Raw genomic sequence first — 21745 nt, forward strand, 5'->3', positions numbered from 1 at the left:
ATCCCTGCACAAAAGGAGCTTACAGACTACAGAGAGAGAGAGACAGACATTAAAATACATTAGAGTCATCTGTGTTACATGTTGGGCTTAGATAAGTCTACGGTGTTTATTCAGTGCTTACTGTGTGCGGAGCACAGTACTCAGTTCTTGGGAGAGTATATTACAAAAGAGTCGGTGTTAGATACAAGAAAATTAGATCAGAGAAATCCCTGACCCATATTGTGTCCACAGACTAGAGTAGGGAGATCAGCGAATGTTAAAGAAAGAAAACTCTGTTATTTTTTTGTATTATATTCTCCCAACCGCTTAGTACAGTGCTCGACACTCAATAAATATGATTGACTGACAGACGGAAGCACATTGTGGTCACAGGATTTCCCAAGGCGTACTGCAGACCAGGGGCAAAGCTAGAATCAGAACCGAGGTGTCCTGACCTCCCAGTCCCATGTCCTTTCCCCTAGGCCATGCTTCCTCCCATATTCCTAAAGATTCTGTAGTTTTCTTCTGGTCACAAGGGATGATGAACTTCATATTACCCCAATAAATTAAAAAACAATGCCAGATCTGTCAGTGTGGAACACGCGAGGAAAGAATTGAATACGACAGATTCTCATCTAAATGAAATATGTAAAATGGTTCAGTGGACATTGATTTGTTTGTGGGAAGATGATATGTGTTGACATATTTTGAGCATTGAAGCCCTGCATAGATTAAATGCATATTTAATGCACTTTTTCTCTGCCGAGAGCCCATTGAGGAAGGATATATTAGAAAAATAGATTAACCTTCAGTCTAACAATAACATGCAATAAACTTTTCAGCTAAAACTCCTTAAAAATTGCTCCTTCAGTGTTGTAGATAAAACGGTGCAACTCCAGTACTCAAAATAATTTTCAGTGAGATAAGGTGCAAAGGCCTACAACCTTAATATTACTGTATTTGTTTCACTCGTATATGCGTTTCATTAAACCCACCATAGCTGTGTCGTCATTCTTGAAATAAAATGGGGAGTTGGAGAATTACACAGTGAAATAATCAAATCGGCCATTGCAGACCCATTATTTTTCCTCGATTACACTTTTTTTCCCTAAATTATAACTGAAATGACTCATTTCATTTCCTTATGGTGGCAGACAGCTTTCCTACAAGGGCAGAAATGATGAGAAGGGCACGTGGAGCCTGACAGGCCTATTTCAGTGTTCTGGGCGGTGAGATCACAGGGAATCTCTTTCTGGAACATGTCATCGAGGAGCCAGGGGAATGTACGTCCAACTGGCAAGAAAAGTGGGATTCAGCCAAGAATGATCATTCTTGCTTAGGACAGTGCTTTGCACAGAATAAGCGCTCAGTAAAGTGCATTGATTATCTAGATGCATGCAATTGTGGGTCACCATAAGGAGGTCCTCCCAATTCCTCCATTCCTTTCAGGGCTCTACTGGTGGGGACAAGAATTCTGAGGATGACAATACGAAATAGAGTTGCTACAGCCAAAGGGATGAACAGAAACTTCATTTGCTGATGTGGTCGCTGCTACGAAGTTCCCCGTTATGCTCATACCTACCAGGAGATCACCTAGAAGATCTGAAATAGCAGCAGGATAGAACTAAGAAGCGGGAAGAACTAAGAAACAGCGTGCCTAGTGGATAGAGTTCAGCCCTAGGAGTCAGAGGGATCTGGGTTCTAATCCCAGCTCTGCCACTTGTCTGCTGTGTGACTTTGGGCAAGTCACTTCATTTCTCGGCTCCTCAGTTACCTCATCTGTAAAATGGCGATTTAGACTGTGAGCCCCATAGCAGAAATGGACTGTGTCCAAACTGATTAGTTTGTATCTACTCCAGTGGCTTAGAACACTGCCTGAGACATAGTAAGCACTTAGGATACAACATTAAAAATAAACCCCAAAACTAAGAGAAGCAGTGCGGCCTAGTGGATAGAGGGCAAGTGTGGGAGTCAGAAGGACCTGGATTTTAATCCCAACTCGGCCACATGTCTGCTGTGTTACCTTAGGCAAGTTATTTCATTTCTCTGGGCCTCAGTTACCTCATTTGTAAAATGGGGATTGATACCATAAACCCCGTAGGGGACATGGATTGTGTTCAACCTGATTATCTGGTATCTCCCTCGGTATCTGGCACATAGTAAGCACTTAAGTACCGTTAAAAAGCAAAAAAACCCTCCAAAATTATGGCTATCACCACCAACATTGTGACAAAAAACAACCATTTTGACTGCTGTGACTGGAAGCCTCAGTTGGGGTTGAACCTGCAGAAGTGGCTTAGACCACCATTACAGTCCTAGCCTCTGTGGTCAACGATGCTATCATTTCTCTTTTTTACTCCTAATTTCCCCCTAGATCGGAAACTCCTTAAGGTCATGGTTCATGTCTACTTTATTGCACTCTCCCAAGTCTTCTGTACAGAATAAGTGCTCTGTAAATCTAAGTGATTGATTACTGCTTTTGCTTAAGGGTGTGAAAGTGTGTATGCGTGTCTGTGCTTGTGAGGGAGTGTTACTCTTCTGATCTCTGTCCTTATGTCCCTAGCCCCAGGAGATATATGGGCAGTTCTGTTTGTAGCTAACCAGATTCCCAAACTTTAATGATCAAAGGTCCAAAGTTAGAGCCTGCCAAAAAATAAAAGAATCCAAATCTGACCATGCATGAAATCATTTTTGCAAAATTCATTTTCATCCCTTCAGTTCCGAGGCAAGTGGTCTAGGCCAGCTGGCGTCACGTACAGCTAAAATTAACTTTTATAGTTTGAAATCACTTGTCATCATAAAAGTGTAGTCTTCCGAATGTGAAGAAAGTGTTCAACAGTCTAAATAATTTAGAGTCTAATGAAGACCCAGGATCCTTAAATCAATATCATGATGAAGCACTTTGGGTTCACTTGCAATTAATACTTAGAATCACTGGAAAGCTGTTTCACAAGATCATAAATTCAAACCCCAACCAAATTAAACATTTAATCTTACTGAAATTCAAAGGAAAAATAAGGTGTTATGTAGATACCTCAAGGAGCTATCAGATTAGTAGTCCTGTTCTGCTTAAGTCAACTGCATTTCCTTCCTTTCGTCCCCTATGTACCTTTCCCTCTGTGTCCACTGAATATTTGGCTGGGTTCCTCTTAAGCACTTTGATACTCACCCCAACCCCAGAGCACATTTATTCTATACCTATATCCTTATACACTCATACCCTTATATTCTGCTCCTTTTCCCCTAACTACAGTTTATTTTATTGCCTGTCTCCCCCTGTAAACTGTAAGCTCCTTGACTGCAGCATTGATGTCTACCAACTCTGCTTTACTATACTCACCCCAGCACTTAGTACAATACTCTGCACACTGAAAGCGCTCAATAAATACCAATGATTGATTATAACCTGCCAGTTCAGCTCACCAGATGGGAACTGTCTGGACTTGGTGTTAGGTTTGTTTCTCACATAGCTCACTCAGGAGAGCTGTGTTGCTTTGCTGCTGGAAATCTATGAACCCAGTTACAAAACAAAAGCAGGCACTTGAAGAATCATCCTTTTAAATGGTGTTTGTCAATGAGAAGCATGTGACCTATGAGCAGCATGAGCCTGAGAGTCAGAGGACCTGAGTTCTAATCCCTGCTGCTTGTCTGCTGTGTGACCTTCGGCGAGTAGTTTCCCTTCTCCGCGCCTCAGTTCTCTTGTTTGTAAAATGGGGATTATGCATGTGAGCCCTGTGTGGGACGTGGGTTACGTCCAACCCATTTTGCTTGTATTCACCCAGCGCCTAGTACAGTCTCTGGTACGTAGTAAGTGCTTAATACATACCACAATTATTATTATTACTGGAGGGACAGGGACTGTGTCAGACCTGATTATCTTGTATCTACGTCAGTGCTTAGAACAGGGTTTGGCACATAATAAGTGCCTGACACATGCCATAATCATAATTATTATTATTGTTCCTCCACAAGCTAAAGGCAGGATTTATTACCATTTGACCCTTGTAGTTTAAAGTTTCCTAAATTGGAACCCAAACTATTCTTTTATTTTATGATATTTGTTAAGCACTTACTATGGGCCCGACACTGTACTGTGCTGCTTCTTCCTGTTTTCATTTAAACCACATAGCCTCTTCTCCAGTCCTCTGTGGATACAGACACCCACTGAGCAGTGGGTTCTTCATCAAAGCCTTTTATTTGTTTAAATTGATAGATTGTAAACTCCCTGAGGCAGGAATCTTCTCTACTTATTCCACTGTACTCTTCCATTCAGATAGTCTAAATACCACTGACTGAATGACCTACTCTAAAGATTCATCTGACTTAGAGAACAACCTTGTGAGCCAAAGTCAGGAGATTGGGTTTGAACTCCAGCTCGGCCACTAGCCTGCTGTGTGACCCTGGAGAATTCACTTAACCTCTCTGAGCCTGCTTCCTCAATCTGTAAAATGAGAATAAGATACCCCAAATCTTATGAAGTAAGTCCTGTGTCTGACAGGGATATGATTACCTTTATTTACCACAGTCATCTGACACCTAGGAAGCCTTGAGTACCATAATATTATTATTAATAATCATTCATTGCCTCACTTGAATTCACCCAACCCACACTTTAGAGAATAATTCTTCTGAACAGAGATGCAACCCACCAGACTTTGAGAGTTTGGGAAAGTTATTTACTCTAGAGACTGTTCTATTTAATATGCTATGATTTTAAGAAATTCAAAATGATTGAAAAATAGATGTCAGCTCAATGGTTTAAATCTATGCAAGAGGAAGCTGACTACTTGAGAAGAAGGGACTCAGAGATCAGTTTTAGGAAGAGGTTTGACCACATTACATAGTCTTGCTTCACCTCTCTGTCCTTTCTTCTGGCCTCCCCTATGTGGGATGGTGGTATTTTCCATATAATTCAGAGGTGGGGTCAGGGTTAATGTTTCCACAGACCCTGAAGCGCCTCATATAAAAAGAAAGATGAATCATTTGGTTACTCTTCTTTTATTGCTAATAAGGAAATTTTAAGAGTGATCACAATACTGAAACATTTCATGCTCAATTCTGAAATCCACATTCAACAGTTTATTATAACCAGGTCAAAAGGAAAATGAAAAGTGAAAATTTAGCCCGAGACACGGGATCAAATTATATGAATTTGCCATAAAATAGCTATTAAGACTGTAAGCCCGAGGCGCGACATAGACTGTGTTCAACCAGATTAGCTTGTATCTACTGTAGTGCTTAATACAGTCCCTGGCACATAGTAGATGCTTAAATGCCACAAAAAAAAAGAGTTCTCAATCTCATCCAGTCAATCTACAATACTGGCTTTTTATATAAACCACCATCATGAACCATTCAGCATGACTGATGCATCTAGAGAGTTTCTTGAGTTCAGGCAGAATTCTTTTTTATTTATTTTCTTCCCATGAATTATTACCATCTCAGCTTCATACTACAAAAAACTGTTGGTGGAGATAAATCTAGAGGATGACATGGGTGAAGGTGGGCTTTTTGCATAAATTCCCATTAGTACCTATCAGATTTTAAATCATACCGTGGACTCAATTTTCACTTCATTTAGTTTCAGTAACAACACATTGATGGCAGCCCTCGAAGTCTCAAATTATGCTTTGCGCTCATTTTTCTAGGTGAGGAGACACGCTGGGCTGAGCACAGTTGGTAGTGAGAAGAATTAGGGTCTGTCAAGCGAAACAGACTCATTCTATTCTTTGTGTTCTTGACTCCACCAAAGCTTTGCCTCATTCATTCATTCATTCAATAGTATTTATTGAGCGCTTACTATGTGCAGAGCACTGTACTAAGCGTTTGGAATGTACAAATGGGTAACAGATAGAGACAGTCCCTGCCCTTTGACGAGCTTACAGACTAATCGGGGGAGACGGACAGACAAGAACAATAGCAATAAATAGAATCAAGATAGAATGACCAACTGAACACCTTATGTATGAGTTGATTCAGAAGAGACCTATCCTCAACACTACCAGTGAGCAGCCTAGCTTAGAGCCAAGAACACACAACTAAGAGTCAATAGATGTGGGTTCGAGTTCCAATTCTACCTCTGCCTAGTGCGTGACCTTGGGTGAATAATGTAACCCCTCTGGGCCTCAGTTTCTTCATTTGTAAAATGGGGATAAAATGTCTATCCTCACTCCACCGCTCTCTGTGAGCCCCAGGTGTCTGATGTGATTTGACTATATCTAACCCAATGCTTAGTATATTGCTTGGCACATAGAAGAGGCTTAACAAATCCTATAGTCACTACTGTTAAAGAGCAGGCAACTTCTCCCAAAATAAATGCACTTTCAAAAGATTGAAAACACTATTGATCACCCGCACATCGGGCACCTTACATCAGTTTACTAAGGGAGAGGCGGCATTAGCCAATCAAAAATGTTTCTTTTATGAGGTGCTTCATTTCCCATCAGCCTTTGTTTGTCTTTGAGAACATAAACTTTCTATTCAGATTACGCACACTCTATTCCACAGCCAGACAGGTGCTGTTTACTGCTAAACACTCCATCATTGTTGTTGAGGCTGAGTACTTAAGGGCAAGTCATGAATCTTTATTCACGCGTTTCACTCTCCCTGGATCTGGATTTCTTTTTCATGAAGAGCGGGGTTTAGTACCACTTGGCTTGTGGGTAAGTACATCTCCCCATACCACTTCGACAACGCTTAGCTAAGCTAATCAGCAGTGCCAGAAGTCATTTTTTTTTTCCTCACAGGTGATAGTTTCCCACTGACAAACAGGTTAATGGCCACCCCTGTGGCCCCCAGCCCCAGACTCTCTCAGAGGAAAATAAGCATACCACACACCGAAAAAGCAGAGCCAACTTTGGTCTGACGTGTGACATTTTGAAAATATAATTCTATTGTCTGAAAGAGTTAACCGGTCCTCGTTTTTACAGCCCTGAAGGAGGTTACAACCTTTCCCTGGCAAGTTTCCCACCACCCCACTCTGTCCGCGCATATGGAATATATTTACCCAGAGAGGCAGACAATATAACGACAGACCTTGTGGAGAGAAATGATTGTGTACCAGCCCAGGCGTGGGGCATGAATCACTTGATCAAGGCTCAGAATGCATTCAGAGCCTAGAGGCCACTGGGCTCTCACCAGGTCAAATCCTAAGTATCCGGCATTTATGTCATAGATTCTTTTGCTCCATCATACACCTCCACAAGGAGGTACACCACCACCACCCCCTCTGACATTGCTTTCTGAGGCGATTGCCCCTTCTGCTTCCCGTCTCTGCCCCCACGAGAGAAATTCACAACTGGGTTTCCTAAAGAGAGCCACTAGGAGCTTTGGGGAACCTGGGGAATCAGGCTGATTGTAAGACACTTGGAGTTCTTGAAGATGAGCTCCCAACTTCCTCTTAGTTATTTAGAATATGAAACAGGCCTTTCATGCAAGTATTGAATAGAAAAAGATTTTAACAATAGCTGGATTATGAGATTTTTCTCATGTTTTAGGGATTCTGGAAAAGACTCATGTGGAATTAAACAACGATACTATTAATAATAATAATGTTGATAACAATAGTTTTTGAATAGTTGTTTCATTTTTACTTTGTGATATAGGGAGATGATGGGATTATTATCCCCATTAAACAACTGAGGAAACTGAGGCCCTGAGAGGTTAAGTGACTTACCTAAGGCCACACAGCAGGCCCAGGGAAATTTCAAGCAAGATTTGGTCCCCTCTCAGATAATAAAATACCTGGACTCATTCGTTCATTCATTCATTCAATAGTATTTATTGAGCACTTACTATGTGCAGAGCACTGTACTAAGTGCTGGGACTGTACAATTTGGCAACAGATAGAGACAATCCCTGCCCATTGATGGACTTATAGTCTAATCGGGGGAGACAGATGGACAAAAACAAGACAACTTAATCACGATAAATGGAATCAAGGGGATGTACACCTCATTAACAAAATAAATAGGGTAATAAAAATACATATAAATGAGCACAATGGTGAGGGGAGGGGAAGGGAAAGGGGGAGGAGCAGAAGGAAAGGGGGGAAAGGGGTCTTAGCTGAGGGGAGGTGAAAGGGGAGCAGAGAGGGAGCAGAGGGATCAGAGAGAAAAGGGGAAGCTCAGTCTGGGAGGACTCTTGGAGGAGGTGAGCTCTCAGTAGGGCTTTGAAGTGACTAATGCTCACTTTGCAATAGTACATACCGTACTTACTGACTGATGCTTAAAGACCATAGTAGTCCCAGGCTGGATTTTCATCCACCTGAAACTGAAAATGCTCTTACTGCAAATAAGACCGTTTGCGTAGAAGTCTGCTGAAAGAGTCCCTGCTTGCCTAGAGCTACGTGATTAGCCAACAAATACAAAGAGTTAATAGTTAATGTTTTCCAGGAGATGGCGGGCCCTGCCCTCTGTTACTCATAAATGGGGACCCTCATGGTAGGAAGAGGACCTTGAGCTGGGAAGACAAAGACTGAGGAAGTCTCTGCCAGGCTCAGTACCATATAACACCAGATCCTAGTGGTGACTGTTGAAAAATCAAAGGTATTTCTTGAGTACTTACTTTGTTCAGAGCACTGTACTAAGCACTTGGGAGAGTACACTACAATAGTGTTTGTAGATGTGATGCTGCCAACTAGAAGCTTATATTCTACTGGTCTGAACTCGGTACCTTCTCACTGTGAATGAATATTCCAAATTTGGAGGCATCATGCCTAAGAGAAAGTTTTCCATTCTAACATACGATCATTAGAGAAGCAGTGTGGTTCAGTGGAAAGAGCACAGGCTTAGCAGTTAAAGGGTAATGGGTTCTAATTCTGGCTCCGCCACTTATCTGCTGTGTGACTTTGGGCAAGTGACTTAACTTCTCTGTGCCTCAGTGACCTCATCTGTAAAATGGGGATTAAGACTGTGAGCCTCATGTGGGACAACCTGATTCCCCTGTGTCTACCCCAGCACTTAGAACAGTGCTCAGAACATAGTAAGCACTTAACAAATACCAACATTATTATTATTATTTTTATCCCAAATCCTCTCACCTAGTGATGCCTTGCCAAGTTTCCTGGAATGGGGGATTTTTTTTTAAATTTTACTGTTGTAACTGATTACACCCACATAAATCATTTACACCAAATAAATAAATCGGGAACAGTTTAAGACATGAGTTCATCGCTTAATCTAGTCTGATTTAATGTTAAAATACTTTGAAACTTAGTTTTAGTAGATTCTTTAGAATGAATCCAATATACAGCACTTGAAAGAAATGTGAAATCTCTAAATAACAGATGTGGATTTATGACTATAAAAGGATACGATCATTTCCTATGAAAAATCGTACTAACTTTCAGAAACTTTAAACAACACCTGGATGTTTGTATTTGTAGTATTCGAGGTACCATCCTGTTTCCCGGTTACACTGCTCAATCGATCAGTGATATTGATGAAGCGCTTAATATGTTCACAACACTGTGCTAAGTGCTTGGATGAGTACAATAGCACACAGTTAGCAGACGTGCTCCCTGCCCATAACTCCTCACAGTGGGAATGTCTATATGAGAGGCAGCATTACTGAGATTGAATCTCTTTTGCCAGGGCCCTCAAGATACAGTCAGGTACTTTTTTTCCAGTAGACTGAATGTTCCTTGAGGGCAGGGACCATGTCTACCAGTCCAGTTCTAATCCCAGGTCCGCCACATATCTGCTGGGTGACCTTGGTCAAGTCACTTCACTTCTCTGTGCCTCAGTTACCTCATCTGTAAAATGGGGATTGAAATTGTGAGCCCCATGTGGGACAGGGGCTGTGCCCAACCCGAATATCTTGTGTCTGCCCCGGTGCTTGGAATAGCGCTCGACCCATAGGCTGCTCATAATTAATGCCCTTATGATTGTTATTATTTACAATATCATTACTTTTTTCCAAAGGACTACAGTGATTTTTCAAAGCATCGGAATACTGCCGGTTCTGTCCATGGTGCTACGCTGCTGGCAGTGAAGAAGGAATTTTCCAGTAGAGTCAGGTTGGAATCAATCAATTCATTCATTCAATCGTATTTATTGAGTGCTTACTGTGTGCAGAGCTGGGAGGGAGGAAGAGCAAAGGGAACAAGTCAGGTTGATGCAGAAGGGAGTAGGAGATGAGGAACAGTGGGGCTAAGTCTGGAAAGGCCTCTTAGAGGAGTTGGGCCTTCGATAAGGCTTTGAAGTGGGGGAGAGTCATTGGAAGATTGGAGGAGGGAGGGTGTTCCAGGCAGGAGGTAGGACGTGGGCTAGGGGTCGGTCTGTGGCCAGATAGGCAAGATAGAGGCATAGCGAGAAGGTTAGCACTAGAGGAGCGAAGTGTGTGGGCTGGGTTGTAGAAGGAGAGAAGTGTGATGAGGTAGGAGGGGCCGAGGTGTTGGAGCGCTTTAAAACCAATGGTAAGGAGTTTTTGTTTGATGTGGAAGTGGAGGGGCAACCACTGGAATTTTTTGAGGGCTGGGGTGATATGTCCTTAACGTTTCTGTAGAAAAATAATCCAGGCAGCATAGCAAAGTATGAACTGGATCTAGGAGAGGCAGGAAACTGGGGGGTCAGAAAGTAGGCTGATGCAGTAATCCAGGCAGGATATGATGAGCGATTGTATTAATGTGATAGTTTGGATAGAGAGAAAAGGGAAGATTTTAGCGATGCTGTAAATGTGGGACTGGCAAGATTTAGTGGCAGATTGAATATGTCGATTGAATGAGAGGAGTCAAGGATAACGCCAAGGCTATGGGCTTGGGAGACAGGAAGGACGGTGATGCTGTCTACAGTGATGGGAAAATCATGGGGAGGACAGGGTTTCTGCGGGAAGATAAGGAGCTCTGTTTTGAACACATAAAGTTTGAGGTGACAGGAGGACATCCAAGTACAGATCACTGTGCTAGGTGCTTGGGAAAGTAGAGTACAACAATAAACAGACACAGTCCCTGCCAACATAAAGTAGAACTCCATAGAGATGTAATGAATATATTTATCCAATAAAGTTTAGGTTGTCTGTTAGACTCCAAATATAATAGGCCTAAAATCCACTCCTCAACCACTATACCACACTTGCTATCCTGCAGTATTCAGTGAAAATAATCTACCAAAGTAATAATAATAATAATGTTGGTATTTGTTAAGTGCTTTCTATGTGCAGAACACTGTTCTAAGCACTGGGGTAGATACAGGGTAATCAGGTTCCCCCACGTGAGGCTCACAGTTAATCCCCATTTTATAGATGAGCTAACTGAGGCACAGAGAAGTTAAATGACTTGCCCACGGTCACACAGCTGACAAGTGGCAGAGCCGGGATTCGAACCTATGACCTCTGACTCCCAAGCCTGGGCTTTTTCCACTGAGACACGCTACTGGGCCAGGGGCCAAAGAGAACCCCATTTTTCCTTCAGTTTACTCTAACAGTCAGAACTCAGACACAGTTTCACTGTAAACTCTTTGAGGACCAGGATCATGCCTTCTCATTCTACTCTACTCTTCCAAGTGCTTGGTATGATTGACCAACTGATGTACAGGGAATGGAAAAGGGAAAATTGAAAGCAGAGAAGAATAATAGAAACAGAGAAATTCCACTTAAAGAAGGACAGAACAATGGATAGAGGGGAAAAAGAAGCATCATGGCCTAGTAGAGCACAGGTTTGGGAGTCAGAGAACCCTGGTTCAAGTTCTGGCCTGCCACTTGTGACTTTGGCCAAGTTACAGCTTCTCTATACTTCAGTTTTCTTATGCATAAAATGAGGATTGAATACCTGTTGTCCCTCTCCTCTAGACTGTGAGCTCCACATGGGACATGGACTGTGTTTGATCTGATTGGCTTCTATCTACTCCAGCACATAGTGCTTGGCACATAGCAAACCCTTAAATACCACAATTAAGAGAGTTGACAATTGAGAGATGAACCACTTTCTAACAGTCTGCACTTTTTCAAAGTAGTTGTTAAGCATTTACTATGTGGCAAACACTTTTCTAAGCGCTGAGGGAGCTACAGTTAACTAGTTTGAACACATTCCCTGACCCACATGGGACTCACAATCTAAGTAGGAGGGAGAACAGGAAGTTAAGTGACTTGCCCAAGGTCACAAAGCAAGCAATTGGCAGGATTAGAACCAGGGTTCCCTGTCTCCCAGGCCTGTGCTTTTTCCATTAGGCCATGCTGCTTCACCCTTGATAGAGAGAAGAGCCTGATATCTCACTTCAATTTTCTGCAGAACTGCTCCGACTGATCACCAGAGAGGAATAAATACACTCACGTTCGAGTTTCCATGTCTCTGCCTCTCAGACTGCCCTAAATCTCTTTTCTTCAACCTCCAATTTCTTTTCTCTTCTGAGTCTCCACCTGCCAGCTTCAATTCAGGTGGCTTGCTGATGAGTCAGCTATCATTAAAACCTCCCAGCGCAGAGCGTCAACCCTGAACAGACAACCCTTAAAATGCAATACAACCTTAAGAGTTTTGGCGCCACAGGGTGACTCCAAACACACAATGTTTAGGTTACTTCAGTCTTAATGCAATGAAGGTGACAGCAAACCATTGGAAATTTAGTTTTAAACAGGACAGACACTGCTTCAGGCTGAGCAATAGATATTGTGCTTCTTTGCAGAGGCAGCCTTGCTGCCGATTTGCGCTAATGTCGAAATGACTTTTCATCTCTGATCAAAGAATAGAAGCACATGGCCCTTTGTTTCTTCTGGGTTTGTTACCCACTTCATGATGTGCGTCACCATTCCCTATCTTTGGATTGGAAATATAACAAATAAAACCAGTCCTGGGGCTGGATTTTTTTTTTTTTTCCAGGAGGAAGCACTTTCACCTCAGTTACCTTACTTTATCTTTACACTATAACTGTTATCCAGCCCTATATTAATATCCTCATTGTACAGATGAGGAAATTGAGGCACGGTTGGGCTGTCTTCTTGAGGCAAATCCACCATGGACCCTAGGAATTTTTCTTAAAGGAAATCCTCTCTACTTGTATCTTTTTACCTGAAATAATTTGGCTTAAATTTTCTTTTCGAGCCTTGAAGTATAGCATTCTCTGCTTTTCAAAGATGATAGTTTTCGAAGATGTTTGCGAACATGACAGAAAAGACTGACGTGCGATCAGCAAACCCTTCCGCACTGTTTGTACATATGGCAAGATGTTTCTGAATGAGTGGATTTGGCCAAAACAGGGCCTGTCTCTGTTTTCCACCTGAACACTGAACCAGGCCAAGGCTTTGCTTAAACAGAGCAGCCCAGCTCCCCAGTTCCTGCCTGCTAGGGGATTCTATCTGCTGCAGCAATCTCCCTACAGTTCTCTGATTTTTATGATCAGTAAAGACAGTGATCATAATCATCATCATAGTGATGATAATGGCACTTGTAAAGTCTTCACGTACTCATTCAATCATATTTATTGAGCACTTACTGTGTACAGAGCACTGTACTAAGCATTTATTGTACTAAGCACTGGGGTCGACACAAGATAATCAGATCAGACTCAGTCTCTGCCCCAGGTGGGATCCACAGTCTAAGGAAGACGGAGAACAGGTGCTGAATCCCCATTTTACAGGTGAGGAAACTGAGGTACAGGGAAGTTAAGTCACTTAACCAAGGTCCCCCAGCAGGAAAGTGGTAGAGTCACGATTAGAATCAAGGTCCTCTGACCCCCAGATTGTGCTCTTTACACTAGGCCACACCCCTTCCCTTTGTTTGAGAGAGGGTTTCACTATTTCTTTGTATTTATTGCTTAATCTGTGGTCTGGTTTGTCTGTGTACCTTTTCAGTTCAATTTACAGGTTTTATATTTAGTTTAAATCTGGTCTTCAGCTAAATTTTTTCATCTATCAGGAATCAATCAATCATATTTATTGAGTGATTACTGTGTGCAGAACACTGTACTAAGCACATGGGAAAGTACAATATAGACTTGGTAGACAGATTTCCTGCCCATAGGTTTACAGGATAGAGAGGAAAACATACATTAGTGTAAATAAATGAATTATGGATATGTACTTTAGTGTCATGAGGCTGAGGGAGGGGTGAATAAAAGGAGAAAATCAGGGTGACAGAGAAGGGAGTGGGAGAAGAGGAAATGAGGGCTTAGTCAGGGAAGGCCTCTTGGAGGAGATGGGCCTTCAACAAGGCTTTGAAGGTGGGTATAGTAATTGTCTGGCAGATATGAGGAGGGAGGGCTTTCCAGGCCAGAAGCAGGTGTGGGTGAGAGGTTGGCAGCGAGAAAGATGAGATCGAGGTACGGTGAAGTTGGCACTGGAGGAGCGAAGCATATGGACTGGGTTATAGTAGGAGAAAAGGAGGTGAGGTAGGAGGGGGAAAGGTGATTGAGTGCTGTAAAACCAGTGGTAGAGAGTTTCTGTTTAATGTAGAGGTAGATGGGCAACCACTGGAGTTCCTTGAGGATCAGGGAAACGTGGACAGCCTGTTTTTATAGAAAAATGATCTGGGCAGCAGAGTGAAGTATGGACTAGAGTGAGGAGAGACAGGAGGCCGGGAGATCTCCAAGGAAGCTGATACAATAAATCAAGGAGGGATAGGATAACTGCTTGGATTGATGTGATAGTTTGGATAGAGAGGAAAGGGCAAATTTTAACAATGTTGTGAAGATGGAACTGATGGGATTTAGTGGAAGACTGAATATGTGAGATGAATGAGAGAGATGAATCAAGGATAAGTCCAAGGTTATGGGCTTGTGAGACAGGAGGGATGATAGGACTATCTACAGTGTGGGGAAAATCAGTAATACTACTGAAATCTGACTCCCTTTTGTTCACCTGATATCACCATTCATTCAGTTTATTTCTAGCAATCAATCACTTTTACTGAGCACTGACAGTGGGCAGAGCACTGTGCTAAGCACTTGGGAGACCTCCACACAACAGAGTTGGCAGACAATTGCCCTGCTCACAATGACTTTACTTTCTAGAACACGGGGATTATTGATTGGCTTCTTTATTTGTTTTTTCTGAAAGCATCTAATGGCTCCTTTCAATCAAAGGGTACGGCTTCCTTCTGAGCGATAATTTGCCAGGAAAGTTGGGTCTTTTCAAAATCCTTGAAAAATCTGAATTTCTCTACCATTAGTTCGGAAAGAAAAATCGTAAACTCATTTTTTTTGCAAATGGTGAATGGCTAATCAACTTTATTTTAATTAGTCTGAAATTTGATTTATGAAGATAACATTTCCCCAAATATTCCTCTAACATGTTCATCAATTTCCAAGCCCAAACCAAAGAAGTTTGCAAACATGATCTGAAATGATCTCTTCAGCATTCCAGTTTATTTCAGTGAGGGATTAAATTTGCATTTTACAACGAAGGAGCAGTGGAAAGAGCACGGGTTTGGGAGTCAGAGGTCATGGGTTCGAATTCTACTCCCCCACTTGTCAGCTGTATGACCTTGGGCAAGCCACTTAACTTCTCTGTGCCTCAGTTACCTCATCTGTAAAATGGGGATTAAGGCTGTGAGCATCATGTGGGACAACCTGATTACCCTTTATCTACCCCTGCACTTAGAACAGTGCTCTGCACATAGTTAAGTGCTTAAAAAATACCAACATTATTATTATTATTGTTTTTTTTCTGAAACAATACAGGAAAGATCTTTAACAATACACTAGAAAGGCTGGGGAACACTAGCTATGTAATGAGGTTTCTAGAATATTCCAGAACAATAACTAGAGAAACCGGATACGAGACTAGAGGACTAAAACCATCCCTCCTCTGTTTCTTCCCACACTTCCAGACCCTCTTAGAGCCACCCCATTTGTGTCCAACCCCCTACTTCTTACTTCCATCTCTGCAGCAGGGATGACGAGAGTTCTTTGAATTAACTCTACATTAATTAATAACCGCTTTAAAACTGCTATTGTTGGATCGAGTTGTTTTGGTCTCTGTGTTGCTAATATTTCCTCTGGAGTGTAAAATTCTTGTAAAATCCCTCCACGGGGAATAGCACTTGGGAACTGCAACTATATAAGTCAGACACTAATGAGATAACATAGTTTTCTGGCAAGTTTAATTACTTACATGCCTCCAAAACCAACTCTATCTAGAAACATGTTTGTTTGAAGATAAATCTATTAAAATGTAATAAAAAATTAAGGCAATTACTAGGCATGGTTTATACAAAAGAAAAGAGGAAACACTACAGGTGCCTCAGGTACCATGTTGGGAGAAAATATCACATACGTGTCTATGCATATATCATCTCAAAATTGAATTACCTGGATTTTTACAAAGCAAAATTAGGAAATTGGGAGATTATAACTGAATTTTATGACATTCCAAGTAGGCACATATGGACACTGCTTCCAAATGAAATTCTAGAGTCTTGGAATAGCTTACTGAAATTGCAAGTTTTATGGGGCCAGTAGCCATTAACAATAGAATTAAATCTGTTAAGAAAAATAAGAAAATTATTAAGGAAAATAAAGCATAGTCATGACATCTATTAAACACTTATATGTGGTAAGTTATGGGGTAGATACAGGAAAATTGGACACGGTTCTTATCCACCACAAAATTCACAGCCTATCTCATGTCCATTTTATGGATAAGGAAACAGGTGTCAGTTTCTATGCAGTCTTAAAAGAGCAAAGAGCTTCTCCACGGCTTCGAAAGCTGGCTCCGCCACTGTTATTCAAGATCATAAGCAAAGGAAGATCTGGAAAAAACATTATCCTTGAACTCTACCACTTACCAGTATCTAGACCACACCCATTACAACCTAGATTTGTATGCTCCCAAGCACATAGTACAGTGCTCACCTCAGAGTAAGTGCTCAATAAATAACTGATGAATTAATTAGGAGGAGATAGGATGACGACATTTTTGCAGCAGTTTATTAGGAGATGGTTGTGAACTCCCTGCAGAAAGGAATCATGTCTACCAGATTAATTGTATTGTACTTTCCCAAGTGCTTTGCACAAAGTAAGCACTCAGTCATTGCCACTGATTCAACTGCAGAAAGCAGCCCTAATTAGCAGATGGCAAACAGAAGAGGCTTGGGAAGAGCCACAGATCAATAAACAGATGATTGTGGCAATCTCTAGTGCACCCCCCAACACACACACACACACACACACACACACACACTCACTCACCTATATTCACAGGGTCAGGGTCTGTGTCTAATTCCCACCGTTATAGAAATATGATTGACTGACTGTGGTATTTTCAGCAACACGGCCAGGTTAGTATTTCCGGCACATTCTGTGGAAATGGATGACTAGCAGTGTGTGGTGTTTTTTTAGCCATTCCCGCATGCTTAGGTAATGATCAGTCATTCGATCCATGTATTTATTGAGTGTTTACTGCATGTACAGCACCATAGTCAGTACAGTGTAAAGAGCTGGTGAACACATTCCCTGCCCGCAAGGAGCTGCCGGGCTAGAGGAAAAGATGAATTAAGATAAGATAAATGAATGAATTCCAAAAGTGTGCCTAAGGGTTATAGTAATGAGGGTGGATTGAATATCAAGTGTTTAAAGAGCGTAGTGCAGAGGTAACTCAGATGAGAAGGAGAGTGGCTTAGTGGAAAGAGCACGGGCTTAGGAGTCAGAGGTGGTGGGTTCTAATCCCGGCTCGGCCACTTGTCAGCTGTGTGATTTTGGGCAAGTCACTTCACTTCTCTGTGCCTCAGTTACCTCATCTGTAAAATGGGGATTAAGATTGTGAGCCCCACATGGGGCAAGCTAATTACCGTGTATCTACCCCAGTGCCTAGAACAATGCTTGACACATAGCGCTTAACAAATGCCACCATTAATTCATTAACTAAAGGGCAAAGGAGTAGAGGAATTTAAAAAATGGCTTAAATCGGGCAAGCCTCCTGGAGGAGGTAGGATTTTAGGAGGGCTTTGAAGGAGGGGAGAGTGGTGGCCTGTCAAATATAAATAGGAAGGGAGCTCCAGGCCAGAAGGAGGATGTGAGAAAGGGGTCAGCAGTGAAATAGATGAAATGTAGGTACTGTGAATATAGTTGCATTGGAGGATTGAAATGTGTCCTGTCGAGAATCACGCACAAACCTCGTGCTTGAAATTTCAGATCAATTAAATTAATTAAAAGGCTAAAGATGTGCACGGTGTTACTCACACTCTCTGGTTTCTAATCATTTGATGAGTGACATTTATTGAGCACTTACTGTGTGCAGAGCCTGGATAAAGCCAGTCATGATAACCCTGGAGGATGGAGTGCAACGAGTAAAGGAGAAAGGGATGCAGAAGTTTACTATGTGCAGAATATATTTACCAGCCAAAGAGACCACAGCACGGTCCCAAGGATGCTCCTAAGTGCCACAACTACAGCGTGGCTCAGTGGAAAGAGCACGGGCTTTGGAGTCAGAGGTCATGAGTTCGAATCCCAGCTCTGCCACTTGTCAGCTGTGTGACTGTGGGCAAGTCACTTAACTTCTCTGGGCCTCAGTTACCTCATCTGTAAAATGGGGATTAAGACTGTGAGCCCCATGTGGGACAACCTGATTCCCCTGTGTCTACCCCAGCGCTTAGAACAGTGCTCTGCACATAGTAAGCGCTTAACAAATACCAACATTATTATTATTATTATTACCTTGGAAGTCAATCGATCAATAAATCGTATATGTTGAGTGCTTACAATAATAATCATGGTATATGTTAAGCACTTACTATGTTCCAGGTACAGCTTAAGACCTATGCCCGTGGGATAGTACAATACAACAAGAAGATGTATTTGCTACCCACAATGAGCTTACAGTCTAGAGCGGGAGACAGAGATTAACATAAACAAATGACAGATATGGACATAAGTGCTTTGGGGTTGGGGGGCAGGGGGACGATGAATTAAAGGGAGCAGTCAGGATGAGGCAGAAGAAAGTAGAAGAGGAAAGGAAGGCTTAGGGAAGGCCTCTTGGAGAAGATGGGCCTTCAATACAGCTTTGAAGTGGGGGAGAGTAATTGTCTCTCTGATATGAGGAGGGAGGGCATTCCAGGCCAGAGGCAGGTTGTGGATGAGAGGTCGGTGGCCATAAGATTAGATTGTAGACTGTGAGCCTGTTGTGGGCAGGGATCATCCCTAACTGTCTCTATTTTTTGCTGAATTTTACTTTCCAAGTGCTTATTACAGTGCTCTGCACACAGTAAGAGCTCAATAAGTACAATTGAATGAATTTAGAGGGACTCTGGTCCTTACCTCTCCTATTAGCCTATTTTTCACGGTTCCTCGTGAGCCTCTCCACCTCTTAGGGCCTTCTAGGTGTTCTTCAATCAGAAACCTTGGTGTTGGCCACTCACCAGAGTACCAGAAGGCAACCTCTACTGTCAGAACCAAGATTAGAATCCAGAATGAGTCTGCATATATATTACTTACACTGGATGATGTTTGCCAACATCTTCCTAATAAAAATGCACTCAAATTTTAAACCAAATATTTCTTCTCCTTTGGCTTCTGCTATATTCAAGTCACCTGCCTGAAACGATTAAGCTTCAGGATGAACAATTCAGGAATATTCATGAAGGTGTCTCATTAAAGATGTTCATAAAGACAATATATGAATAATGGATGTCAAATCCGGTGTGTGAGTGTGTGTGGGGGTTCTGTTGCATAATCATGAATGGATAAAGAAATCATGAATGATTTCTCCATATTTATGATATTTAAATCCCCAGATGTTGTCAAATGCAAAGTGGGTCCATGGCATGGGATTTCTTGGGGGTGGGATTTATTGATCCAATCCCACAGGAAGGAAGCCAGGAAAGACAGAAAAAAATAGAGAAATTAAGCAGTGCAAGGTGACAGTGAAAGGAGACAGAGTTTACTGTTACATCGTCCTCTCCAGAGTGCTTAGCCCAGTGCTCTGCACACAGTAAGCGCTCAATAAATACGAATGAATGAATTGCACGTAAGGGACTATTTCCTCCTTAGACCGGGAGCTACTGAGAACTCACCTCCTCCAAGAGGCCTTCCCAGACTGAGCTTCCCCTTTTCCCTCTGCTGCCTCTGGCTTCCTCTCTGCTCCCCCTTCACCTCCTCTCAGCTAAGCCCCCTTTCCCTCTGCTCCTCTCCCTCTCCCTTCCTCTCTCCTCAGCACTGTGTTCATTTGTATCTATTATTTATTACCCTATTTATTTTGTTAATGAGGTGTACATCCCCTTGATTCTATTTATTGTGATTAAGTTGTCTTGTTTTTGTCCGTCTGTCTCCCCTGATTAATAATAATAATAATGTTGGTATTTGTTAAGCGCTTACTATGTGCTGAGCACTGTTCTAAGCGCTGGGGTAGACATAGGGGAATCAGGTTGTCCCACGTGGGGCTCACAGTCTTAATCCCCATTTTACAGATGAGGGAACTGAGGCACCGAGAAGTTAAGTGACTTGCCCAAAGTCACACAGCTGGCAAGTGGCAGAGCCGGGGTTCGAACCCATGACCTCTGACTCCAAAGCCCGTGCTCTTTCCAGTGAGCCACGCTGCTTCTCAATTGATTAGACTGTAAGCCCATCGATGGGCAGGGATTGTCTTTACCTGTTGCCAAACTGTCCATTCCAAGCGCTTAGTACAGTGCTCTGCACATAGTAAGTGCTCAATAAATACTATTGAGTGAATGGATGAATGAATAGCAGGATGCTCTAGTGGGAAGAGCACTGAATTTGGAGTAGGAGACCTAGCAGCAAATCCCAGCTTCATCCATTGCCTGCTTTATAATTTAGGGTCAATCTCTTAGCTCCGCCGTGCCTCGGTTTCCTCGTCTGTGAAATAGGGATGAGATACCTGATCTCCTCTTAGACCATGTGAGACACGGACTGTATCCGATCTGACTGTATCTACCCCAGGGCTTATCCTATAGTGATAATTATAATTATTCATAATAATTAAGAGAAAGAGACCACCCCAACCCTTCTGACACACATATACCCTCCAACAGAAGTCCCTGTGATTGGCAACCCAATCAATCCCTCAATAGCATTTATGGAGCACATACTGTACTAAGTGCCTGGGAGCGTTCAGTGAAATACATTTGCTAAATATGGCTCCTCCCCCCAAGAGGCTTACACTCTAGTGGGGGAGATAGATATTAAAATAAGTTACAGATAGGGAAAATGGTAGAGGATAAGGACATGTAGATGAGAGTGTTGGGGCTGGGGTGAGGCAAGAATCAAAATATTGAATTAAGGGGTTTGAGAAGAGAATCAAAGTGCTCAAGTGGTACAGACCGAAGAAGATAGGCAACGCAGAAGGAGAGAGAATGGATGAGGGAATGAAGGGTTAGAAAAGGAAGGCCTCATGGGGGAGATGTGATGTTTGGAGGACTTCGAAGCCGGGAGAGTGGTGGTCATCAAGATATGAAGTGGGAGTTCTAGACCAGAAGGAAGACACGATCAAGGGGTCAGCATCAAGAAAGACAAAATGGGGTACCGAGAACAGGTTGGTATTATTGGCACCCAGTGTGTGTCTGGATTGTTAATGGAGGTTAGTGAGGTTAGGTAGGAAAGAGAGAGCTGATGAACCAAACCATTAGTCCTGATTTGCATCTCCCTGATGTAGGGCTAGTTGCGTGGGAGACTAGAACAGGGTGTCTCCCACCCCAGTTCCAGGCCGGGAATGCCCTACTTTTCAGAAGCAGGTGTTTTTCCAGAGGCCAGTGACTTGAAATTAATTATTTTCATTGGCGGTGTGCCCTCCGTTGCTAACTTCAGTTAGTCAACAAAAGAATTGGCAGGGTTGTTGAGGTCCTTCTCTGTCCTTCATTACGATAAGTTGTTTCTTTGACTACAATTCA

The sequence above is a fragment of the Ornithorhynchus anatinus genome, chromosome 8, assembly GCF_004115215.2.
Source record: "Ornithorhynchus anatinus isolate Pmale09 chromosome 8, mOrnAna1.pri.v4, whole genome shotgun sequence".
Lineage (NCBI taxonomy): Eukaryota > Metazoa > Chordata > Mammalia > Monotremata > Ornithorhynchidae > Ornithorhynchus > Ornithorhynchus anatinus.